General features: G+C 46.1%; 1 protein-coding gene across 1 annotated transcript in view; it reads right to left on the bottom strand.

The window, feature by feature from the left end:
- LOC138258883 (G-protein coupled receptor 22-like) overlaps window positions 1-27,428 on the bottom strand; it is a 734,602-nt gene that overhangs the window by 270,464 nt on the left and 436,710 nt on the right. The window contains exon 3 of the mRNA XM_069206194.1: window positions 26,478-26,589. The gene's annotated coding sequence lies outside the window, so the exon portion shown is untranslated. The remainder of the gene's footprint in view (window positions 1-26,477; window positions 26,590-27,428) is intronic.

Genomic DNA, 27,428 nt, shown 5'->3' with positions numbered 1-27,428 from the left:
GAGGCCGAAGTTGGCGAGGTTGTTGATTAGGTTGGTGGTGTTGATATCGTTGTTATTTTCTAGGTGGAAGTTTAGGTCACCAAGGAGAATGAAGTCTGTTGAGGTGAGGGCTTGGGAGCTGATGGCGTCGGTGATGTCATCGCAGAACTGCGGTCTGGGGCCAGGGGGTCTGTAGACCAGTGTTCCTCTGAGTGTGTTGTTGGCGTTGATGTGGATTTTGAAGTGGAGGTGCTCGGCGGAGTTGACGGTGTCGTGGGAGTTGGTGAAGACTCTTATGGTGTTTTTGTGGACTAAGGCGATTCATCCTCCTGGTCTGTTGATTCGGTCTCTTCTGGTTATCTTGTAGGTTTCTGGTATGGCTATGGCTACGTCTGGTTCCGAGGCCGAATTCATCCAGGTTTTGGTGAGGAATGCGACGTCGGGCGAATATGTGGTCAGGAGGTCCCAGAGTTCAATTGCATGTTTGTGGATGGAGAGGGTGTTAAGTAGGATGCATCTTAGGCGGTTGTCTGTTTTGATTTGGAGTTTGGAGGTTAGGTTCCAGGTGAAATTGCAGGCTTTGCAGGAGAAGGGTCCTTTGGTGCGCGTCGGTGTGGACTGGAAGCAGATGGAGGAGCGTCCTGAATTAAGGGCGTGGAGTTCGTTGGCAGTGTAAAGGTGTTCGGTGGCGCGGGAGGCGTGTTGGCCAGGGGGTCTGGCGCTGTGCGCGGTCTTGGCGCGGACGGGCGCAGATTCTGGCTTGCCTTTGGCGCGCCAGCGGCACGTCCGCGCTGCGGCTGGCATAAGAGGGGAGGTGGGAGGGAGTGGCAGCTGGGAGGAGGGAGGGAAACCTCCAATGGGAGTGCGGGGGGCAGGGACAGCAGGAGTCAGGAGCGGGAAGAGTTCCGAGGAGGGGGGAGGGGGGCGGGCCTTCCGGGAGAGGAGAAGCCAAAAAGCCCAAACAAGCCCAAATAAGCCCAGACAAGCCCAAACAAGCCCAAAACAATGGCAGCACTTACTGGAGCAGTGGTGAGCAGGAAGCGACGTGCCTGCTGACATAGGACTGACATAGGCAAGGGTTCTGGGGACGAGAGGTAGGAAGAACCAGGGCTGACAAAAGCGAGGGTCCGGTCGGCGAGAGGTAGGGAGAACCAGGGCTGACAAAGGTAAGCTTTCTGTGGGTGAGAGGTAGGGAGAACCAGGGCTGCTAAAGGCGAGGGTACTGGGGGCGAGAGGTAGGGAGAACCAGGGCTGACATAGGTGAGGGTCCTGGGGCGAGAGGTAAGGAGAACCAGGGCTGACATAGGCGAGGGTCCCAGGGGCGAGAGGTAGGGAGAACCAGGGATGACATAGGTCAGGGTCCTGGGGGCGAGAGGTAGGGAGAACCAGGGCTGATGAAGGTGAGGGTCCTGGGGGCGAGAGGTAGGGAGAACCAGGGATGACATAGGCGAGGGTCCGTGAGGTAGGGAGAACCAGGGCTGCCAAAGGCAAGGGTCCTGGGGGGCGAGAGGTAGGGAGAACCAGGGAGGCCAGAGGTAAGGTTCCTGTGGGCAAGCATGTGGCGGATCCGTCCGATGCACTGTAACTTTGAGGGACAACTCCATTAAACATGACGGAGCCATACGGCAAAGTTACAATTGTTTTTTAAATTTTCAAAAAGAAAATCCCAGAGGATGATTTTCTTTTTGGAAAAAAAAAAATGCATCTTGCCATTTGGTATTCCTCTCATGGCCATTGAGACACTGAGCACTTTTCAGCAAGGGTAGCTCCCCCCGCGATGGCAGAGGGGCGTCGCCCCCCCCCCCCGGCTCAGAGCCAGGAAATGGAAAATAAAAAGATAGTTTACTATTGTTTTATTTTTCATCTGTTGGCTCACCCCGCAGGGCAGGCTGGGCCACGGGAGGTGGGATGAGGAGAGAGTGCACTTTAGTGTGCATGAGTGTTTGGCCGGCCGTCTCAGCCCGGCCAAACACACATGCACACTTAGGTTTCTCCAACCAGGCTGTCCTTACCAGCAATCAGGCGTTAATCTTGTCCAATAATGGCCTTTCGTGTTCTGTAGCCAATCACCTGCTAGTCTGGGAGGTAAAGATTTGTTTGATCCTGACATTCCTATGTGTCACCATTCCCCTGATCATATTAGACTGATGCTAACTTTTTATTGGCTTAAATCTATTTTTAAAATCACGTTTATTTTCTTGGGCTCATGCAGGATTTCTGCTGGCAGTAAGCACCTAGAGACATTTTCTCAGGGAAGCTCTAGCAATCAATTATTGAATGAAGAAAAAGGAGCCTTGCAAGGTATGCCATGGCACAGCATGGACATCATTTAGGGATCGCCAGAGGTTGCAGCTGTGACCCCTGTCCTGCCCCTTGTGACGCCTGGCACTGCCTTTGCGACCCCTTGCCTCAGATGTTACATAATGAGTGCCTGGGACACAGGAGAAGCTGGTAGGGGCTTCAGTTCCTGGTTTTCTGTCCATTTAGGGTGACCAGAATTTTAAAGCCAAAAACCGGGACATTTCACAAAAAATAGAAGGACTACAATTTTACTTCAACCGAGCACGCAGAGTGACAGCACTGACCAGCGTAGAATTACAAAAGAGGCGCTAAGAACGTAAGCAAAATGCAATTTTTAAAGGCAATTCATGCCTTTTAACTAAATTGCTTTCTTGTAACAGCAGCTAACGTTCCCTGCTTTGGAAAACATAAAACAGCGCCTCCCGCCGTTGTACGTCGACCCTCTCTAAAAACCGGGACATGAACTACATTTCCCGAAATCTTCCGGGACAGCTGAAAAAAACAGGGACTGTCCCAGCAAATCTGTGACGCCTGTTCACCCTCCTCAAATAGGAAATAATGGGCCAGATGTATCAACAAACCATTTTGCGATTCTCTAATAGCGATTTTAAAGAAATCGCTATTTCTGAATCGCAAAATGGTATGTCTCATATTTGTGATTCGGTAATAGCGATTTCTTAAAAATCGCAAATGCTATTACCGAATCGCAAATTGCGATACCGGCCCCTTTTGCACCTATGGGCCTGTTGGCCCATATTTGCAAATTTTTTGCATTTTCCAAAGTGCGAATTCCTAACTGGAATTCGCAAATTTGGGAAATGCAGAACCCAGGGTGCTGGGGGCCTAAGGCCCCCTCTGCTGCACCCCAATAATGTTTTTAATGACATGTAAGGTGCACACACGCCAAAGAGGCATGTGTGCGTTACATGTCAATTTTATAAATGCATTTTTTAAATTTGCACATGGTTACCACCAAGTTTGACTTGGTGGTAATAGCGATTCCTTAATGCCCAATTTGCATTAAGGAAAAGCTTGATACATGTGGTTTAGAAATCGCAAATAAGGATTCCTTATTTGCGATTTCTTATTTAGAGAATCACAATTTGCAAATCTCTAAACGGGGTCGCAAGTTTAAGGAATCGCTATTTTAGCGATTCCTTCAATTTGCGGTGCGAATGCCTTTCATACATACTGAAAGGCATTTTTGCATTCGCAAACAGCCATTCGCACCGTTTGCGAATTCAAAAGCGCTTGATACATCTGGCCCATATTAGTTAATATTATTCGCTATTCGTGTAATGATTAATTGAGTACAATTAGCTGGAATATGACCCTCTCTGGTGGCTAATATATGTTGTATTCATGCTTGAGGGTGAGAGTGTGTTTATGTGAGAGAGAGTGTGTAAAAGTGCATGTGTAAGCTTGACTCCCATGTGGTATAGGATGGCACCTGGGACATATAGCTCGACTCTGGCGGCTATAACATTCGCAGTGACGCAACGGGCACGCGCTTTTAGGAGAGGGCCACCGCACCATCCTAGCAGCCAAGCACGTGTTCGCCACTCCTGCCAACGATGCACCCAGGTTGCCAGGGACCAGAGGAAGTAAATGTGCAGAGCAGCCGCCAGGGTTCACCTATTTACTCACTTTAGAGCAGGTACCGCAGTACCTCGCGCGCCCTGCGATGCCCTCTTCCGAGTGATGACGCTTCACTGGCTTCTAGCGGCTTTTTACATCTCAAGGTGGGGTCCATTTGTCTGGTGCACTCCACTGGGCAATTGTTATAAGTATAGAGTGTTTTACCGCACGAGGCACCACTAAAAGCCGCGCTCCCCCTCCGAGGGCATGCGGCCCATGGCTGAGTGTTCATGCGCAGCGGTGCCAAGTTGCCAACAGGGCACTCTTTTCACTTTACCTACTCTCCGGTCACTCAGACGTTTTCCACACAAATGATAAAAACATTTAGAGATTTAATGGAGATCTGTAGGTGTGGTGGGGAGTGTTGCTGGGGTCGAGGGGGGATTAGTGGCTGGGGATGGACTGCCTAAGATCCCCTGGGTAGTGAGGTCTGTAGGCTGCCAGACATACATGTATGTACATTCTCTATTTTTATTTATTTATTTGCAATTTTATATAGCATAAACATGGCCCAAAGGGCCCAGAGCGCTTTATAACACACACAATACAGAGTAACATCGGGTTACATTTATAGTAATTGAACTTGGACGTTTATGCTAATGTACGTATACAGAAATTATCACAGGAGACAGTTACAACAACAGGGCGGAGGACATGAACAGGTAAACGAAGCAGATCAGGAGGCATTGGAGAAAGTAAATAAGTCTGGTCGAGGGTGAATTAACCAACACGTCTATGGAATAGGAGGAGCTTGAGGTCAGTTTTGAAGGCTGCTAGGCAGATGGTTAGTATGTGACGTAACGGCCAGCGCTGTCGACTTTGGAGCTGGGGAACCAGGCTCGAGGCTCGGAGTCACCACAACTTCCTGTGATTCTGGACAAATCATTTAATCTCACTGTGCCTACCAAAAAATTAAAGTGTCCTTGTGTAATGTAACTGGTGCTCTTGTAAAGCGCTCCAATACCTTTGGGTCAAGTTCGTGGTATGTAAAACCGCAGAAAATAAAATTTAAAAAATGCACGTGATGGGCCCAGACCCCATGAAGATGCCTCCTGACCAAGGTCACACATGGCTACAGCTTCTCTACAGCAGCCATGAGTGGTTGTCTCTTTATACGGGGTTCGGAGAGCCCTGACCAGTGTCAGTCACAGGTCATGTTCAGGGCCACTGGAATTTTGCAATTGTGCAGACTCTGCAATTTTTCCATAATTATAGATTTGCTGCAGTAATCCATCATCTGCCACATAATCTGCAAATGTTAGCAACAAAAATTGGTTTCTAATTTCGGTTCGGTTCAAAAATTACAAAAAATGCAGCAACACATGTTGCCATGTGGTGGAAGAACCTTTGCAAAACTGGACTTGTCACTTTTCTGTTGATTTTTGATATATTTTGTGGTTAAATCTGTACTAATAAGGTGTAAACAAGACCCAGGCAGTGTTAACAAGTTTAAAAATAACAAAATAATTAAGTGATGCTATTAGAAGATGTGGTGCATTATGCAGCATAAATTGTGTTTTCTTCCTGCATAATTTACTCAACCCTGCTGCATAATTTGGCCCACTCCTGCCGCATAATTCCAGTGGCTCTGGTCATGTTTTCCTGTGTGTGCATCACTCTACCACTGGTTTCCCTAAACTTGCCCAGTTTTTTCCACTGTTTGGTTCTGATAGTCTTCCTAGGAGGCGCTGGTGGTCCCTGGCACACAGAATAGATGAGTAAATGTCACATGAACATTATAAAGATTTTGCGGGCCCTGTTCCAAACATATTTTTGGGGCCCCTGCTTGGAACAGCTTTGAATTTATAATCCGGTTTCAGCTCTTTCATGCCCTCTTTGGCCACTACAGTGCACGGCCACACTGATCCAAATTCTAAAAGTGTTTACATCTATTATTTAGGGATAGTGACGCGTGTTTTCAATATTGTAACACAGCAGCAGTTCACTAGTATTAATTCAGATAATCCCTGTGACATCCTCTCATTTCTTATATGCAAAGTCCTCTTTTGACTTAAAAGAAACTTTTTTATGGATGTTCCATAGACTCTCACACATCACCCACAATAAAAATAAATTGAATGAAAACTGTATTTAAAACAATCTGTTTCAGAATTATTCAAGGTCATCTGAGAAAGGCTCTCTGCAGAACAGAGCTGGCTCTATCGTGCCCCTGAAAGGCTGGGGCCCTGGGCCGGAGCCCACTTTGCCCATGCTTTAAAACATCTCTAGAGCAGTGGTTCCCAACCTGTGGTCCGGGGACTCCTGGGGGTCCGCGAAGCCTTCTCAGGGGGTCCGCGAGAGCCTAGAAAATAGACAAATATGAACAAATATTGACAAATTAGGTCCCCAGCTTCCAGTAATTAAACAGGCGGGGGTCCCTGGATTCCGATTATGATTCAGTGGGGGTCCCTGGGTTCCATCAATGTTAAAGTGGGGGTCCACAGAAGTCAAAAGGTTGGGAACCACTGCTCTAGAGCATGAAGGTTTCCCTGGTGTATGCCAGGGTTTAGCTTGAGTTTAATGTCTGTACCCAGATTTCTCCTCTTACCTGTGTCCCACAGTCAAGGGTTGCACATTTGTCAGAGACTGGAGTTTTCTACCCACATGATTACTCCATCATGGATGACGCTAGCAACAACATTTTGGATTTTCTCATTTCCCAACCTACCATGAGGAAGGATACAGATTTCTGAGTGGCTTCAGGTTTGTAATACCCCTGATTTGGTCTCAAGGTGCTTTTTTACTCTTCCCACACATTTGTTTTATCAAAGTTTCTAGAATTGTCTCTCTGGGCTTTGAGTACCACTCACATTTGAGGAAGATGTGAATTAAGTTTTCAACTGAGTTTCCATTGTGGAGATAATCCTGGCACTGAGAATTTGTTTTGTGTCTTTGCTCCTGCGAGTCCAAGAGGTTGAGTCTTTCGGGTGCAAACCTTCTGCGCTCCTCCGTGACTCGCAGCAATCGGCCCTCATGTTTTAGGATAGTAGGGCTGGCAACAAGGGTTTGAGGTCAGGGGTGCCTTGGCAACTATTAAAACCGGCAACATAACTAATGAAAGTGCTAGAAAGGTCCACTGCTCCCTGAGCATTGTGTAGGGGTGGGCAGGGCTAGTATCAGGGGCGGCTCCTCCGCTAGGACGGAGGAGCGTCGCCCCCCGCCAGCAGCAGGAGCTGCAAACCCTTTAATACAATACGAGAATAAACTATGTTTATTATTGTTTTGTATTAAAAGGGGCGGGGCCACGGACTGGACTGTGACGAGGATGAGGGGAGTGCATGTGTGTTTGGCCGGCCGTCTCGGGCCGGCTAAACACACATGCGCAGTAGACTCTCTCCAGTCCGCACTGTGTTGCAGGGCTGGAGAGAGTAGGCACAGGCTCCCAGTCTGCCTGGGAGTGCCCTGGCTGTGCGCTCTCAGCCAATCCTGACACAGCTCTGAGCAGCGTCAGGATTGGGCGCAGGGCAGGCCGGGAGCCTGTGCCTGCACTCGAGGATAGAGGAGCAGAGCAGCGCAGAATTAAGGTAAGTTTTTTTATATATAATTTTATTGTATTTCTCTTCCCACCCCCGGCACGCGCCGCCCTGCCCCTTTTCTCTCCCACAAGCTGCCACTGGCTAGTATGTAGGTGCTGGCAATCACCATGCTACATCTGGGTGCCCCGGTGTGACCCAATACAAAGGTCACAAGGAAGCTCCATGAAGAGAAGGTAAACAGGGCCTTCAAAGCCAGAATGGTCTTCCCTTTAATGGCCGCGAAGCCTCCATGAGACCTTTGGGTCGCCTCTAAGCCCCAGACTAGCCAAGGTGGCAAGTGCTGCAATTAGAATCCCTGCCACAGTCCTCCTCTCCCAACGGTCCCCCAAGTATGCCTGACCCTCATTCATTCACCCACTCTCTTACTCAATCTTTCCCCCACCCACCCACTCATTCACTCACCCATTCATTAACCCACTCACTTTGCTAGTTTAGGCACCCATTCATTTAACCACTCATTTAATCACCCAGCAATTCACCTACTCGTTTACTCACTCATTCAGCTACGGACTCATATGATAGTTCACTCGTTCACCTATTTACTCACTAACTAACCCACTCACCACTCATTTACTCATTCAGTCACTCATTTGTTTACCCGCTTATTTCATTCACCCATTAATTCATCTACTCATTTACTTATCCATTCAACCACTCCTTTACGCACTCATGCAATAACCCACTCATTCACTTGCCTATATACTCACTAATCCTCTCATTCAGCCACTGATTTACACATTCGTTCATGGAAGCCAGAGTAAACTTTAAAGAGGCTTGGATCACACACAAAATGCTCCATCTGGCCCAGCTCAGGTACCTGCATTTCAAACTTTCCACCTCAGGAGGTGAAAGGAACACTAAAGACAAAACTAGCCTCTGACTGGGATCCTAAAAACATAAAAACAAAGGCCAATATACTTACACCCCACCCTACCGGCACCTAACGGCGCCATGGTTGCGCCGCGTTTATAATTCGGCACAACATGCGGTTGTTAGCAGAATAGCATCAACTTTTTTTACGCTATTGTGGCTCTTTGCTACACTAGAGTCAAAAATTTTGGCACTTTTTCAGAAAAGTGCAAGGAAGCGCATTGATTTCAAAGGGTGCGTCAGTGCAACACCTGCTCTGAGCAGCAGTTAAAAATGACACCAAAAATGGCGCAGTAAAATCTTTTAAATTACACTGTGCCTCCTAGTGCTGGAACGCCCCCCTTGCATACATTTTGAATGGGGCAGGCATAATGTGGCACAAGGGGTTACAAAGTGGTGCAATGCAAGCATTGTGATACTTTGTAAATATAGCGCAGCAGAAAGGCCCCTTGAGCGCCGCCTTTTCGTTAAAAAAAATTACGCTATGCAGCACTAAGGTGGCGCTATGGGCTCTTAAATATGCCCCAAAGATTTTAAAGCAAAAACACTAATTCCAAGCGCCAAGAAACCTAAACATTATTCCGATCTCCTGTAATTTTCAAAGCCCCTAAAAACTCACCGTTGTATAACTAGCAAAGTAAGATTTGTGATCTGGGTTTAATCTATCGTTCTTTTGCTCACCATGCACCCCAGTTTGGACCCAGTCATATGCAAATCAGTCTTGACCCTGTTCCTCATGGGAACAGTCCAGACTGAACTGCTAGGCCAGGTCCTCACTGGACCGGAAACAAGCATCCTGGGACCGGTTTCGGGGTTTCACCCCTCGTCAGCCAGGCTAGCTTGAATCCAGTGGCATGGGAAGCACGGGACCCACGTCTGGGCATACCCTTCCCACTTAGGGCGACAAAGCAAAAACAACAAGTGATGGACGGAATGCTGAACATTGTCAAACACTCACCCCCAGTCATAGATCTGGGTTTAATCCATCGTTCTTTTGCTCACCATGCCACCCCAGTTTGGACCCAGCCATATGCAAATCAGTCTTGACCCTGTTCCTCATGGGAATTGTCCAGACCGAACTGCCAAGCCAGGTCCTCACTGGACCGGAAACAAGCATCCTGGGACCGGTTTCGGGGTTTCACCCCTCGTCAGCCAGGCTAGCTTGAATCCAGTGGCATGGGAAGCACGGGACCCACGTCTGGGTATACCCTTCCCACTTAGGGCGACAAAGCAAAAACAACAAGTGATGGACGGCCTGGGACAGCTACTGAACACTGACCAGCTAAGGCCAGGTCCAAGCCTTCAGTACTCAATGGCAGTGGCTCTTAACCTGTGGTCCAGGGACCCCTGGGGTGCGCAAAGCCTACTCAAGGGGTCCACAACTGCTTAGAAAAATTTGAAGTCATTTGAAATTGGAGGCTTAAATTAAGTTAGTATCCTCAGGTTGTTTTGTGGGAGCCGTGCAGGTGCGTCAAACTGTACATAGTATGGATGATGAGTGTTCTCAACTGAATTTTAAAAAGCTCCAACCTTTACAATAAAATTTACATTTGGATGTTTTTAATTTTTGTGAATTAAATCAAATATTTTATTGTTTGTGTATTGTTTTGTGGTTCAAATCATGGGAAATGCTTGGGGTGGGCTTACACTAATGACTCGGTGGGGGTACCCGAATTCCAGTAATGACTCTGTGGGGGCCCCCGGATTCTAAAAAATATTCAGTGGGAGTCCGCAGCTTCCACTAATGACTCAGTGGGGGTACCTGGATTCCAATATTGATTCAGTGGGGGCCCCCAGATTCTAATCATTATTCAGTGGGGGTCCCCGGCTTCCACTAATGACTCAGTGGGGGTACCTGGATTCCAATAATGACTCAGTGGGGGTCCCCAGATTATAATAACGACTCAGTGGGGGTCCCCTGCTTCCAGTAATGACTCAGTGGGAGTCCACATTTTCCAACAATGATTCAGTTGGGGTCCCTGGTTTCCAATAATGAGTCAGTGGGGGTCCCCAAATTCCAATAACGATTCAGTGTGGGTCCCTGTCTTCCACTAATGACTCAGTGCGGGGACCAAGATTCCAATAATGATTTCGTGGTAGTCCCAGGGTTCCGGTAATGATTAAATGGAGGTCCTTGGGTTCCAGTAAAGATTAAGTTGGGGTCCCAAGAAGTAAAAAGGTTGAGAACCATGCTCTATGGCATGCACTTCTGAAACCAGTATGGATCCATCCCCCTAGATGTACAAGTATCCGAGCTCCTAGCGCTAGGTCTAGCCTTTTGAGACTGGGACATGCCCTTAAAAGCTGCCCCAGGCCATATCATAGCTTTGTACAGCCTATGATGGGCATACCTGGGTATGCGAGGGCTGCACCTCTGGCATTCTGCGCCTGCATCCATGGCACATCATGGCAGAACCTTCCTGTTGAGTTGGGTGGTAACTTACCTAGACCAATATTTGGTCTTTTAATATATATATTTTTTACTATATTATTCTTACAGTTTTAAAGGTTTTAACTTCAGTGCTGATACTTCCTGTGATTGCCTCAGGGACAAAGGTCATGTGACATCACTTCCTGGGAACTGAGCAGACTTCGAACGTCACTCCTCGTAACGTCATCAGGAGGTGACGGTGTCACTTCCGCTATCTCTGGTGGCTTTAGTATTTGAGGCGATTGTCACAAAATGCATTTTACTCAACTGCATGAATCCATGTCACTAGAACTTGGAAGGGAACACCGAGTTGCTGTGAAGGAATCAGGGTTTAGGCAACGCAGGCATTAACTGGTATTAAAAGCCCTCATTTGCGGACTCCTGGTTAGATGGATGGAGTCTTGTGCGTTATGCGACTTGCATGACGTAAGTCCATTACCATAACTACACATCGAGTCTTTTTGATGGATAAATCCACCTACTCACTTCGGTCTGACTAACAATACGTTGATAGGGGGTCAATTATCCACCGATAATGACCAGAAAACGAGCCTTTGATACTTTATTATTCATCCACTGCCTGGGACTGCTGCCACTCTGATGGGCAGCATCACCCACTGCACAGCACCTCGATGGGCAGTGGGGCCCAGACTGTACCACTGCACTGTACCCAAGTTACACTATTACACGCCTTCGCCTAATTACACTGTAATTAAATGTAATGAAGGTGCAGGAGCCCACAAACAAGCAGCTGTTGTTGAGGGCACCTTTTGACACTCATTTTTAGCGAGAAAATTGTCTTTGACCCAGGGTCATCTTAAGGGATTTGGGGACCCTGACCCAAGCATATGTTGGGGCCCCCTTTTTGGAACAGCTTTGAATTAATGATCCAGTTTCAGCTCTTTCATGCCCCCTTTGGCCAGTTCACTGACAGTGACAGATGCACTGGTCCAAATTCTGAATGTGTTCACATCTAATATTCAGAGATACACAGCAGCACCTCACTAATATTACTGCAAATAATCTCTGATATCCTCTCGCATTTCTCATATGTGAGGTCCTGTTTTGATGTAAAATAAACTGGTTTATGTAGATTGCATGAAACATAAACACAACATTGCTCTATGAAAAATGTCTGTAATAGACTCTCACACATCACCCACATTAAAAATAAAGGAAAACGGTATTTAAAACAGTCTGTTTAAGAATTATTGAAGGTCATCAGGACAAGACTCTTTGCAGCACAGATCTGGTTCTGTGGGGCCCCCCTCAAAGGTTGGGGGCCTGGGCCAGAGCCCACTTTGCCTATGCCGTAAACCGACTCTGCTTTGACCCAAATGGATCCAAGGAAGCATTTTACTCTAAAATTTGGGCCTGATTTATGAAAAGTTTGCGCCGCCTTCGTGTCATTTTTTGACGCAAAAACTTACAAAATACAATTATATTTTGTAAATTTGCGCCGCTTTTACATCAATAAATGAGGCTAAGGTGGCGAAAACTTTTCCGAAATCAGGCCCTAAGTGCTTAATACTGGATCTGCATCTCAGGTAAATACGCATAAATATCCCAACATTTTGCAAACACCCCATAGCTTTGGGTTGGTACCTGTGATGTATTTCAGCATATTCACATGCGCTGAAAAGGTCCATCTTTCACTAAATAGAACCTGCTCTACAACTATTTTAAGTTTATTTCCCAAATCAGTACTTACTTCTGGCTACATACAACACAAAATACATCGACATTACTTTCACCTTCTTTTCTGCATTATATGTGATTTTAAAAATGTGACCAAAAAAGCTCTGGAGACAATCGACCCAACTTGGGGGCTGGGTTTTCAGGGTGACTTCAGAGGAAAAGATGGGCAGAGAGGGAGACAGGGAGGGGTCAGGAAGTGAAACTCCAGACCATATATAGTGTACAATACAGCTGTTGATCTGACAGGCTCCTCACCCCTGGCCTGAGCCAGATGGATAGATGGATGGATGGATGGATGGATGGATAACTCAGCGCTAGAAAAGCCAGCATTCACAGCTAGCTCCTCAATAGAAGGCAACACCTATTCAGAGGAGATGGAGTCAGATCTCAGCTCTACTTCAGGCACACAGTGTGATTTCAAGTCAGATATATTTAGAAACCATATGATCACCCTGTGCACACACTAACAGCCTCGTCTGTTTCAAAGCCTCGAGACGTAGGATCACCCTGTAGGGTAAACATGTAGGGTATGTGTGTGCCAACTCAAGGGACCAGCTCTTCTGCACATGGTGATCCTTGATCTCAAGTTGTAGCCTTCAGACTCTAAGATCTATCAAGTCTCATCCTTGTGAGGTCAACAAGCCACTTTCAGCTGATGGGGACTAACCTATCTGGAAATCCAAAGGTTTTTCACAACAGATTAGAACTTCTGAAAGGTCATCAAGGCTGGGGTTGACTTTGACCCATCTGGCAAAAGCCTCCACAAGTGATTTACTCTGCCCCGGCCCTGCTGGCATTTTAGAGGCATCAATCTGACATTAACCAATAACTTTCTGGAAAGTCACTGGACTGTTATCTGTGCTGCATGGCAGTGTGGAATCTAAGTGCTAATAGCATAGCATACCTCCAGATTTCAACATGTGCCATGTCATTTCAACATATGGCTGTCTTCTCCATCAAACTTCCATCAACTTTAGGAAATTGACATAAGGATCTAGTAATATTTCCTCCATTCCACCCCCAGGTGAGAGACATTTGGTCGCGTGAGGATCGGAACTCATGCCCTGTCAGTGATAACTCAACACAGTATCTTCTAATGTTGCCTTCTCCATCCCTCCAGGGCTCCGCCCTGTTCCTCATACTATTCAATATCAGTGCCTGGCTGCTAACAAGCCTTATTTGATTGAGCTCACTCTTTCAGATTATTTAATAATGCAAACTATATGCTAAACATTATCCAGCTGGATCAACATTTGAGCCCCACCCCTCACTGTTTTTCTGAATGGCTCATTGCAGTGGGGCCACCCAAGGCTTTGTTGTGCCACTGGGGAATGGATAGCTCATGTTGATGCTCTCGGTTGGAGGGGCATGCAGGGCTTTATGTGGGCCGGGTCCTGCTGGCGCTCAGCACAGGTAATTCTAAAAAGCAGGTGCTGAGACGGGTCCCTGTCAGGCTTCCCATTATTGCCCTCACCCTCGGGGTTAACAAAGAAATCTTAACTGCAGCAGAACCGCCCTTCACTGCTTTTGATGTAGCTTCAAAGAGACTTGTTATATAATTCATTCACAGTCTCATCATTTCAGAGCTGAAGCATTGGCAATATTCTATGCAATGAAACCATTGTTGCTATGTGTTCATCTTATGCAACTAACAGCCATTGACAAAGCCAATAGTCCTGGCGTATTGTAGGTGTAATGTTACTGTTGTATTATATATATCTGGATGCAATGACAGAAAGAAGCAGCAAAATACCAGTAGGGTGGCTGAATATGCTTAGCAAGGATGTTTAGCTTATGTGTTTTCAAGCCACACCCTTAATTACACCGGCCACGCCCCTTTGAGAGACCCCTCCTCCCAGTTTTTCATTCCACTTAAAGCCCTGGGGGCACGGAAGAAAGGAGGTTGACCAAGCCAGGAGTGGGTCATAGCACCTCCACCATGCCAATGTCAGGCTGCTGTGGTGCGCCGGGAGCAGGAACCACTGGGAAGCAATGCATGCTGGGTAAGTAGCGGGTTGCCGGAGCCATCATCAGCTTTCATTATGCAACAGAGGTGTCCCGGGATTTTAGCAATAGTTGTATTATACTGCTGTAGTAAAGTACCTGCATTAACAATAGCTGTAATAATACCAGTGGTAACAGCTGTGCTAAATATACATGCATTATTACCTGTATTGATAAAACCTTTGTTAATGCTATCTGCAATAATAACAGAAGTTAATAACGCTGTACTAACAACATATTTTTACAATTGCACTAGTGGTTGTATTAATTATGCTGTATTACAAACAGATTTAATAACAGTAATATTCACAACCGTATTAATAACTATTATTAGCCTCTCCAATATTCCCATCTAGAATCACAATAGCCACGATGCGAGTAACCATGCAAGAACAGGAAGCCAAGACGGCGAATAGGAAGCAAGCAAATGTGAGTGATGGTGAAGCCAGCCAGTGGTAAGCAATAGGCTGACCCTAGGCCCTCTGTAAGGCTTTGGTCTGGTCCACAGGAGGCTTTCCTTCAGAGATGGCTAAAAGCTGTCTGTGGTGGGGGCCTGAAAACGATTTTGGTGAGTGATGGCTGGCAACCTCATGCCCCATTACCTCCAAACTGCTCCACCGCCCATCATCCTATCACTCTAACCTTGGGGTCTCCAGCTTACCTACTCCATGACTCCACCCCTTCCCACAACCTTCCTGCGATGACTCTTCCCGCTTGCTGAGGTTTCTTCTTATTTATTTATTGTCACAATTTTATATAGCGCGGACATGGCCCGAAGGCATCAGACCGCTTTACAACACACAGAACACAGAGTTAAATCGGGTTACATTAATAGCCAGTGAACTTGGATATTTACGTCAAAGTAGTTATACAGGGATTACCACAAGAGACAGTTGCAACAATAGGGTAGAGGACATGAACGGCTAAACGAAGGCAGATCAGGGCACAGTGGAGAAAGTAAATAAGTCTGGATGAGGATGAATTATCCAAGATGTCTGTCAAATAGGAGCAGCTTGAGGTTCTTTTTGACGGTTGCTAGGCAGGTGGTTAGATGGAGTGAGGGGGGCAGTGACTTCCAGAGAAGAACTGGTTCATGTATCGTTCTCCCTGAAGGTTGGGGGTTCCACAATCAGGGATTGGACATTTCTGGAACCCCTATTTACTCAGAAGATTTTCAGTTTCTCGTTTAGATAGGAGGGTGAGGAGGAGTGCAGCGCTCCGTGTGTAATGCAGGCAATTTTGATTTGGACCCACGCTTCAATGGGGAGCTACTGGAGGGTTAGCAGGGCAGGGGACCTGTCGATGGATTGTGGGTCTTGAAATGTTCCCCACAATGGGACTACAGTTCAGGCCCCACATTTGAAGAGTCCCTGACCTGATGCAAGACTTCTCTTATGTCATCAAGGACATTTGCACAGGGACACAAGATATTAGGTGCAAGGGCATCATGGTTAGCATTATAATTGTGCACACAATGGAAGCTGGCAAACACTCGATGACCACTTTAACATGAGTGGTTGCATAGAACCCATGTCTGCTACCAAGTTGGTGGTCTCGAGCTGAGTGGTTGCCCTCAAAGCAGAGCTCCACTAAAAAAGTGTGGCAACAGCAAATGATTTAGTGGACTTTGTAAGGATGATAATCCTTAAAAATAAAAAATATATACCTTATACAGTGCTTTGAAGCTGCTGTCTTTTGAGAGTAGGCACTAAATCACAGAGGAAACATCTGATAATTTTCTTTAATAGTCCTTACTATTGTATACAACGTTCAACTCCGTGGCATAATAAAACTTGAGGGCCCCCCCCTGAAAAAAACATGGAGGGTGCCTCCACGCTCTAGACCTAGTCAGGATCTCTCATCCAGGAGCCCGTGCACAGTGCTGGAGGAGGCCCCCAGGAGCTTGGGGCTCCCCGCGGGAGCTGCAGGGCTATTGTTACACCACTGTTTAAACTACCTTAGAAGTTGATGATTCCCCATACACAAACATCTGTACCATATAGCGCCAATCCCACTGCCTCTAACCTCATCATTTTTATTTAGGACTGGCGTTAGCCAAGACCCTTTGGTTTTGCTAAAATTATTTGCAAAATATACGTACTTACAGGGGCTTCCTTCATCCATTGATCTGTTGTTGTCTCATCCACATTTAGCTTCAGCCCACTACAGCGTCCAGCTTGGGGCAGTGGGTCAGCCAACTTAAACCATTGGTTAACTTCACTGTGATTGGATGCACATCCACACACAAAAAGTAGTTCCCTTCAGTGCCAGCGTTTTTGTTTTTACTGGTAATTGCTTTCGTGTTGCCTTTGCGTGTAGAGTCTGATATGATAGCGGGAGCTTTCCACCAGATGTGAGCAGAGGGCACATTCCAGGTTTATTCGTTCCTGTCTCCTGCCAATGCTGTTGTAAATTCCTTTTGACGTGTTCTTTGTTATTTAGTTCACATCACATCAGATTCTTTCCATTTGAAACTGTCATAAGTGAACAATTCTTCATAAACCATTCATTCTGGATTCAGTTTCACCTATGATTCTTTAATAATCCTTTCCAGGATAAAACAGTCTTTATCAGGTTTAATTTGCAACAGTTGTAACACTTTTGTCTTTCTTTGCTTCCTTCTGTCTTTATTTCTATCTTTATTCCTTTCTTTGTTTGTTTGTTAGTTTCTTTACTTCTTTACTTCTTTCTTTCTTTCTTCATTTTTTCTTTTTCTTTTATTCTTCATTTTTTCTTGATTTTTCCTTTCTTTCTTTGTTGCTTTCTTTCTTCCTTTTTCATTTTCTTTCATTCTTTCTTGATTTTCTTTCTTTCTTTTTGCTTTCTTCTTTTTTCTTGCCTTTCATCTTTCTTTTCATTTTACTAAAAGTATGTGTATGACATAGTTACTCATAGGGGTTTTCAACCACACCTCATCCATTCACCTGCGGTTGAGTCAGCATGTCACCCCCTTCAGTCATTCACTGAGTCACCACATGTTGCCCTTTCACAAGAAGCACATCCACATACAAAACAGCACTCCCTTTGAGACTAAAGAAACATTTTTACCTTTAGCCAATTTTACTCTAGATTGATAAAGGCCTAGCAGCTTCCAGAATAATTAAAGTTTTGCAAAAACCATACCGAAACAAGAATTGCCGAAAGGTCGACCTATAGGCTTTGCCTATGCATATTATTGTAGTTTTTGTCTTTTTCATATTGTACTTGTGCAACCTCACGCTCCCCTGTAAAGCGATTTGCTACCCTGGTGGGTCTGGCTGTGGTATGAAAAAATGCATAAATAAATGAATAAATAAACACTAGGTTCTTGCTTTATAGTCATCATCTTCATCAGTATTACCATTATTATTACTGTTATGACTGTTATCGTCATCGGCTGTACTTAAGTCCTCCGCCCTGGCTGTGATTGATGGGAGAATTGTTCTGCATTCAGTCAATGCAAAAAAAAAAATCATTATTTTGCTCCTACAAGTAAACAACATCTCCTCCCTCCTGGGGAGACTCTACCAGCCCTTGTAGTGACAGGTGACAGAAAGTGAGCAAGCAGGCGGGGGCGGTTCTCACACCCCACCCCCCCTGCAAGGAGTCGCTGAAGCACCGTAGGGTACAAAACCCACCCTAGACCCAGCTCATTTATCCACAGTCTACCAGCAGAGAGCATATGTTATGTTATGTTAGGTCGATTTGAATGGTGCAACTCATCGCCCTCCTGATTTGCTTCTGCGGATGCGGGGGACACGTGTGAGGGCGAGTGAGGCTGAGCGTGGCTGTCTGGCTGGATGGTAGAGTTGAAGTCGGTCGTTAGGATACACAGGCCCAGTGTTGTGGAACTGGTCTCTTCTTCTGCCTTCTCTCCGAGGCACAGCACATCAGCTCCTGGTGCGATGGTACCATATCTGCCTGAACGAGAGAAACTTAGGGCCTTATTTAGAGTTTGGCTGATGATGGACATTCACCAAAAAGTGATGGATGTCCCATGCACCTTATTTAGAGTGCATAGGGCCTCCGGACACTCTACATAGGGTGGACAGGATGCAGTGAGGCGTCTACTTCCAGTCCTCCTTGGGTTGCTATGGATGACTTGATACCTCTCATCGCTGATCCTATCACCCCCATCCAGGCCTCTCCAATGCATAGTTCAAATCTCTCACGCGCGTCCCCAGGGCCATAGCATTAGATAGCACATGTATACCGATGTTACATATAAGAATTCAGAAAGATCTGTGAAGTTGCTGTCCAGACAATGAGGGCATTTCCTATGTGCAGCTGGCAAGTTTTGGTGGCAGTCTTCGGGAACCTCAGGTGCTCCTCTTTGAGTGGTCCATTACGATGGGTTGTCTGATGACACCTTCAGGTTCAGCTGGAAATCTTTGACTCAAGAGTTATCGTTTAACCTCTGATTTATCAATAAGACCTTCAGCAACATCTTTGACAGTTTTGGCCTCTGTTGGAGTTGACACTTGCTGCTGGCCTGTCGTCGAACAGCTCTCTTCCTTGCTGTGGTTCAGAGACGATGGAGGTCTGCCCGCAGAAAGGATGAGATCTCTGAAGAGCTCAAAATCTCATAGCGCCACTGATTCTTACTTTAAAATAGTCTGCCCACGCGTCCTCTTTGCAGATGTGACTCTATTGGAGGAAGGTAAAACAAAGTATTGGATTTACAACCCCCTGGCTAGTCAGCAAAGTATTGCACGGCAAAGTTACAAAGGACCTTCCTAAGCTGTTCCCCCACTACCAACTGGCCGTACTCCTAGCCCAGTCCTTCGCTGCTGTGATCAGGACACGACTGGTGCAGGGGATGGTCAATGCACCCAAGAGCCTCTCTCTCTGCACCTTCTTGTCTTGAACTTTCCATTTCATGCTGACTTCAGGGAATTCAAAAAGTAGTTGAAGATCCCCCTCTTCGGTCAACCATTCCAACTTGAATTAGCTTGAGAGTTTCTATCTTTTATTCCACATCCCTTCCTCTGCTTGTAGCAGTAGATACAAAAATACCTCCCCTCTTATGCCGGCCGCAGCAAGGACGCGCCGCTGGTGCACCGAAGGCGTGCCAAAGGCAAGCCCGTCTGTGCCCGTCCGCGCCAAGACCGCGCCCAGTTCCAGACCCCTGGCCAACACGCCTCCCGTGCCACAGAACACCTTTACACTGCCAACGAACTCCACGCCCTTCATCCAGGACGCTCCTCCATCTGCTTCCAGTCCACACCGACGCGCACCAAAGGACCCTTCTTCTGAAAAGCCTGCAATTTCACCTGCAACCTAACCTCCAAACTCCAAATCAAAACAGACAACCGCCTAAGATGCATCCTACTTAACACCCGCTCCGTCCACAAACATGCAATTGAACTCTGGGACAGTGAAATGCGCGATGGGGCTCTGTATGGGGGCCCCTGACACACCCATTCTGCCAGCCTTTCCATGGCAGTGTTTACTGCCATGGAAAATCTGGCGGATGGGTACTCGCTATATCCCCAGGGCAACGCTGCTTGTGTATTACAACCGCTGGGAACGCCAGGCTGCCGGTGTCGGCGATTTTACTGTGGCGGCTCCTCCACGGTCATAATGGAGTGGTCAGACCCTGTCTGCGGTGGTCCGACCGCCATCGCGAGGCTGCGGACTTAAGACCGCCAGCCTTGTAATGAGGGCCTATATGCCATCCCGATTGCCGGAAAATCTGAAGCTCACCCCCCCTCAGTCTTACTGATCAAGCTACGCCCCTGTGTACTATTCACCTGAATGATAATGATAATACGTATCTGAGGCCTGTGGTGCAATGTGTTGTTTTTCTGCGCTACGTTGGACCAAGGGAGCACTCGTGACTCGCTGGTACAACAAAGGTAAGTACAATTGGTGTGAAGAGCTACAAACATCCATTCTCTCTCAAGAACACCAGACAGACATCCTCAGGGAGTGAACATGGACTCACCGCACACACCTATTAGATATATGAGGCTTTGTCGTGCCTTTCATTGAACCATTCAAGTTTCCCCATCAGTGCAATTGCCACTAGGCTTGGGCAGAACTCACAGAGTTTCACTCGGCAGAATTCTGTGGAATTACCCAAAAACTCCACTGAGCTGTGGAATTTCAGTATGTCGCACTGCTCACACTTATTTTTAGCTCCAGGAGCTCGTCCCACGCGGCACGGCAGAAGTCGCTGGTCCTTCATGTCACTCGAGTAGATTTTCTACTCAAGTGGCAGCTTTCTCAGTGCGAGCAGCTGCGTTGAGAAATCACTCTAAGAGTTATTCTAGCTGCAGAAAATTGTGCTAGGGGACTCAAATTCTCGCTCGTGCTCACCAACCTAATGTAGGCAAGCCACATGTGAGAAAGAAACTCTGCCACACAGCGGTTGGCAGAGCTTTGCTGGAACTCCGTGCTCCAAGTGGAATGCGGGGTGGGCAAAAGGCCCTGAACTCCACCGGTGGAGTGCAATTTTTTTGTCCACCCCTAATTGCCACCCATTTCCTGAATACCAACATTGCCAATTTATATTCGATCTGTAATCCCGGATAGTTACAACTAGAAATGAGTTGTGCATGTTGCTGGTAAGATACCGGTTACTCTGGGCTGGCATATTTGTAACTAGATGATTGTCTGAGATTTTTTCATGAAGTAGTTTATATCACGATGCACCCAACTGGGGCAACATCCGAAAGTAGGACACTAGCTTGATAGAAGATGCTATGGCTGTGCTGGTCATCCTCCTGAATCCCCCTGCTTCCCCGTGCGTCATTGATATAGATATTAAACAACAAAGGGCACGTCCATACCTAACTCCACACTTTATTAACATCACTTGTTGTCAGTTCTCCACTTCCTGGAATCTTCAAGTGCAACCAGATGTCCCTCTGAAGTTCACACATGATCCATGGGCAACTCGCTCAGGCATTTTATATCACACTTTAGCCGAATCCGCTTCAGTAGATGCTGCTGGCTAGAAGTTCACTTATGCACCACATATTAGAGCCTGGCAGGGCGGAAAGAGCACTACTTTTAAGCAGGAAGCAGAACCCCAGGGACTTGTTCCCTAGCAGAAGAAAATAAATTGATGAGACCAGTGTTTCGACAGAATCCGGATGCACAGTAAAAAAAATGTAGGTGTTACCAGAGAAATAGTGCCAGATGTAAGTAGATGCAATTTTGCATCCCCTAAATAGCGACTCCATAGAAATCACTATATATGAAATGCAAAATTATATGTATCAAAATAATGATTTCCTAATAATGATTACTATTCAGCTGAAGTAGGAATCGCTATTAGGAATTCGCAACTAAGAAATCCCATGCCATTAGTGACAATGAGCTTGTTTTGCATTTCCAAAATAGCGATTTCCTGCTAGGAAATCGCTGTTTTGGAAATGTAAAACCAAAGATGGCTATGGGCAAAAGGCCCGCCGTGATGCCCCCCAAAAATAGTGGTGCACATGTAGAGCACACATATGCTTTAGGGGCATGTGTGTGCTATATTGCACTTTACAAAAAGCATCTTTGGGGGCTTTTTTAAAATTGCACATGTTTACCATCGACTTCAAGTCAATGATAACTCCATTTCTTAAATGCCCAATTTGCATTTAGGAAATGCGTAGATTTGAATATGAATCGCAAATTGGTAATCCCTATTTAGAGGATCACAAATTGCAATTTCTACTGGGCAAAAATCCCAATTCGTGATTTCCTAAAGGGCTTTGTACATCTGAAAAGCCCATTTAGCATTTCATCGCGGTCGGAAGTAGTGATTCGGATCGTCACAAAATGCTAACTGGCTTTGTAGATCTGGCCCATAGTACCTTTGCAGGTAGGGTCTGTGAACAAGAAGTCCCCAGATCTCTGCTCCGGTTGACCGTTAGACTGGGGAGATCTCCACATGACGTCCCAGCCCACGTAAATCAATTTTAAAGATCGTAGGATCCTCACACATGACAAGCAGGCTTCCCACTGAGCAGAGATAATTACATGCATGTCCTATCTCAAATGAACCCCTCCTGCTGCAATCAAGGGAGCCTGGGAGGGAGAAAACCATTAAATGTCCGACCAGCCTGTCACGCCTCCGCCATCGCCTCCCAAAACTGAGGCCAGACGGGCTCATTATCCAGGGATGAAAAGCATGTGACTGAGCCCTGTGGTAATCATAGTCAGTCCAAAATAACAACAGCTAATCACCGAAAGACAGCAAAATGCCAGATCATTTCAAGCAACTCAACAAGGGGCGTCACTGCCGAACGCCCAACTAAGCACAGTAATTGATGAAACTAACTAAGGAAGACACCGCCAGAGGGACTGAGGACACCGGAGGACATGCAACAACGGCACCTGAACTCAGTCTGATTACATGAAGATAGCATAAAGTGTTCTGATTGACGTGCAGGATCACCTAAAAGGATGTCACCTGGAGAAGGCCAAGGTTTATGAACAACGTAAAGAGGCTGATACATCAACATCACTAAGGGCCTGATTTAGATATTGACGGACGGGTTACTGCGTCACAATGGTGATGGATATCCTGTCCGCTAAAATATAGATCCCATTAATTTCTATGGGATTTAGATTTTGGTGCATGGGATATCCCTCACCGTTGTGACGGAGTGACGCGTCTGTCAATATCTAAATCAGACCCTCCGACTAGGGCTGGGTCCTGCTTTGAGAATACATCACCTTCAAGGGTTTAATGCTAACTTAAACATTATTGTGAGAAGGATACAACATTAATTTCATTTATGGAAATTTTTGCCTTATGCAGTGCTTATTGCAAAAAATGTTTCGGGAGGGCGGAGGGGAAAGGAAAATAAGTCATCTCTACAGTTTTTTTGCTGTAGTAACCTTTGGAATGCTATACTTCAGTGGTTCCCAACCTTTTGACTTCTGTGGACCCCCACTTTAATCATTACTGGCACCCGGGGACCCCTACTGAATCATAATTGGAATCGGGCCCCCCCCACTGAGTCATTACTGAAAGCTGGGGACCTAATCTGTTAATATTTTTTTATTTTCTAAGCAGTCACGGACCCCTTGAGAAGGCTTCGCGGACTCCCAGGGGTCCCCGGACCACAGGTTGGGAACCACTGCTATACTTCGATGGTAAGATATTCCACATTATTAAGCGGATTGCATTTTAATACTCAGCGGTGCTAGGGCAGAGATTTAGAAAGTGTGACACTTTATTAAATATTTCAGTGACAGCAATGGAAGGGACAACGTTGAGAGAATATAACCAGACTTTTGGTTGTCTGGTTCTAAGGGTTGTTCGGGGGCCTGATGGGGGCGTCTTATACAACTCCCCAACTTTATCCAGGTTAGGGGTGGCTGAAGAGGGGGGGGAACCACATCACGCGATCTCCCCATGTTCTGACATGTAATTTCTACCCAGTTGTGCTATGGACAGCCAGACAGAAACTGCCTGGCAGATGTCAAATAGTTCACTTACCCCCTTTTTTATTACCAGCCCAGAAGGCTGTGAAATACCTCGTTCAGATCTCACTTCAATGCAGCGAGGTCCTAAGAAATCTAAAATTGAGGTGGTCAAGTTCCCAAAGTATTAAACTTCATGCCTCTGGCAGGGAGATGTGGTCTCTAAAAGCTAATGTCCCACAGGCATGCAGAACCTGAGAGATCTCTGTCTGAAGGTATGAGTACATGACTTGGGTGAGGGGAATAGAGGTCTGAAGCAGTCCTTAAACTCTTTATACATCAGTGATCCACCTTTCATCAGGGGTATGGAACTTGAAAAGAAGTAAGTGAAAGGGAAACATCTCAAGGGTCCCGCTTCTTTCTCTCTGGCTCAGACTTCCGGCCTAGCTTGGAACAAAACGATGTGGATTGTGACAGAATAAGCTTCTGGCCACATCAGAGTGGCTGAAACAACCACCCTGTTGCTCCAAGGCCTACTCAACTGCAGCACAAGAGGGAAGAAGGGGGGTGGGAAGGGGTTCTGACTAGGATGTGCCAACTTTGGAACCACAGAACCAGGTTTGAGTCTCGGCGTCAGCTCAACATCCTGTGATTTGGGGCAAATATAGGGTGACCAGACGTCCCGAATGTGCTGGGAAATTTCTGGTTTTTCACCAGCTGTCCCTGCAGATATATGGAAATTTAGCTCATGTCCTGGTTTTTATGGAGGATCAACTGAAAACGGTGGGAGGTGCCTTTTTATGTTTTCCAAAGCAGGGAGAGTTAGCAGCTCTTATATGAAAGCAGTTTAATTAAAAGGCATCATACTGGCTTTAACAATTGGATTTCATTTATGTCCTTAGTGCCTCTGCTGTAAATCTGTGCTGATGAGCGCTGTCATTCTGCGCACTCGCTTCTAGTTGAATTGTAGCCCTTTTTCTATTTTTATGAAATGTCCTGGTTTTTAGATTTAAAATTCTGGTCACCCTAGTCAAATCACTTCATCACCCCGTAGCCTAAAACAACCCAAGTATGTGCTTGCGTAAGGTAACTGGTGCTCATGTAAAGCGCTACAATACCTTCGGGTCGAGCTCGCTCCATATAAAACTAAAGAAAAAATATCCCTTGTAATCTTCACACAAATTACACTGGCCCTCGATGTAAAGATTTGCAACATATACATTGCAGTTAGGAACATTCATAACACTCTTATTAAACAAAGAAATTGTTGCTGCCACAGAGTCAGGGGGATCCTATGGGATCACTCGCAGATCTTGGTCCTATCCTTGATTTAGAAACCGGGGTGCCAGGTCTCTCATCGGGGTCATGGGAGGGCTTGTCTGTTCTACTAAGCACTGGGTAAAAAGAGCCTGCTTCAAGGAGCTGTGTGCTGGGAAGTTGGGAAGGCTCTGGAGGCCATAGGACAGATACTGACCACAGAGATCTCTTGACCAAGCAGATGCTGATAATCTAGCCCTACAGACAAGTGCCTGGTAGCAAAGAACTCTCCACCTCTGTCCCACCAAGCTTTGGGAGGAATTTGTCTACTAAGATGGTATATTATGGCCTGGATGAAGGCCGAATGTCGCAGATCTGCATTTCACCAGGTTTAGTAAATCTTTCACCCTTTTAATATCAATAAAGTTTTGAGTGATTTTAGGAAGGAAACCGAAAACACCTGCTCCAGCAATACTAGTTGATAAGATGAGGTAAAAAATAGAATATTGAAAAAACCTATAAAGTTATTATGTAGAAACACTAGAGCTCAGCTGGCTTCTGAGCTCCTTCCATTGTAGAAAAATGACAAAATGTTCTTCTGGCAACAAGTGTGCATCCTTGCGAGGCGTTTGCCACATGGCTTTTCGAGCAAGCACCATAAGTGGATGAAATCCACACTACTGCAAGGTCCCACTTGGAAGTGGTCACCTCATTGTGGAAGAGACACTATGACATAACTAGAGTCATCACCTCAACAGAGAAGAGAATCCATGTCACCCCTGTGCTGCAACTGCACAGATCCTCGCCGCCTCACAATACCACAAAACCTGACGTGGCACCCTATCATGCACAAGAAAAACCATCTCTTCAGCAGCCCAAATCACCCTACGCTCCACCTCCATCACCTGCTGCACTTCTTGCTTCTTCGGGTCCACCAGAGGTGGGTGATCAGTCTGGTCCTGAGGCCCTGTCACCTTGGGCACCTTCTGTGGCACACAAGAAGCAACCCAACCCAACACGCTTAGTGACACAACTCAAGAGCCACACGTGCCCAAGCGCTACACAGCTTTGGTGGAACCCACAATGCAACGCTGGTGTCCCCAATGGAGATCTAGTGCTGTGCAAACATGCATCTCATAACATTATTGTATGACATGGCATAACTATGATATTGCATAAGGACTATGAAACATTTGGCTTTCAAATGGAAAATCTTATTGTTGAATCTTTGTGGGGGGGCAGCAAGTGGGTGAACCGTTAAGTACAATATATTTGCATTCATTAATTCTATTAATATTGTCTTTCTGTCATGTATTATGTGATAGGGCACAACCTCTGGCTATAAACATATGTAAGGTCTTTTTTTAGTAATATTTTTATCATCTTTCCAGACACATGAGCAACAGACATCTTACCAGACAAGGACAGTCATAGCTTTTGCACCTTCTGCTAGGATGTCTTGCGCTGTTCATTCATTCACTATTCGTTAGAAGCCATGTCTATAGCGCCGATACAGCTCATATTCCGCTGGAAGGAAACAAGATGCCAGTTCAATGAAGGAAATGTAAACAGAGGGCAGTAAAGCGAGCAGTGCACCAGAGTAAAACACAAAAAGACACAAACACACCACACTTGTATCAAGAAGCATATTTTGAAAACTGACACATACTAGCACAAGTCATCAACGAAGTGTTTTGCCTCTTATAAGAACAATTTACCCCAAAATGTAGTTTTCCCCAATACAGGTTTGCGTCATGGATCCATTCCTACTGCCCTCTAGTGGAGAGACCCAAACATGTTAAAAAAATGTGACAAAATTCAAAAGTGGTACTGGGCTTGCCCACCCTCGCCCAGTATGACTTCATGTTACACGATCCGTACAAATAAAACCAGTTTTGGCCTTTTAGAGCAGAAGACCAGCCAAGTTAAACGTATAGTCAGGGTGGTTATGGTGATGCGTTGGAAAGATATTACTGACGACCTCCAATGAGGGCGGAACCCGTCAGGTTGCTTGTGGTCCGGTCCACAGAGGACCAGGCTTGTCACTTCGGCCTGAACTGCTCCTATTGGTGCAGGACCAAGATTGATTTGCATATGGCTGAGTCTAATATGAGTTGGCATGGTTGCCAAAAAAACAGATAGGTTGAAATGCTACCCTGAGCAATTGCCAGTGGTTAGACTTGTTGCAAGTTTCCTCCCAATACAGTTTGTGTGTTTGTTGCGAAGATATGATCACTTAAACCATGAGTTTAAAATTTTGTTTCAAAGGCCACAAGAAATGCTAAGTTTCAAGTAATCAACAGGTGCCTCTATTTCAGGACCTTTCAATCCCTCTGATGTTATCTAAAAGATGCTTTTCCTTCCTG

Source organism: Pleurodeles waltl, chromosome 9, assembly GCF_031143425.1.
Source record: "Pleurodeles waltl isolate 20211129_DDA chromosome 9, aPleWal1.hap1.20221129, whole genome shotgun sequence".
In the NCBI taxonomy this organism is placed as follows: Eukaryota; Metazoa; Chordata; class Amphibia; order Caudata; family Salamandridae; genus Pleurodeles; species Pleurodeles waltl.
This window is presented reverse-complemented; position numbering and strand designations above follow the sequence as displayed.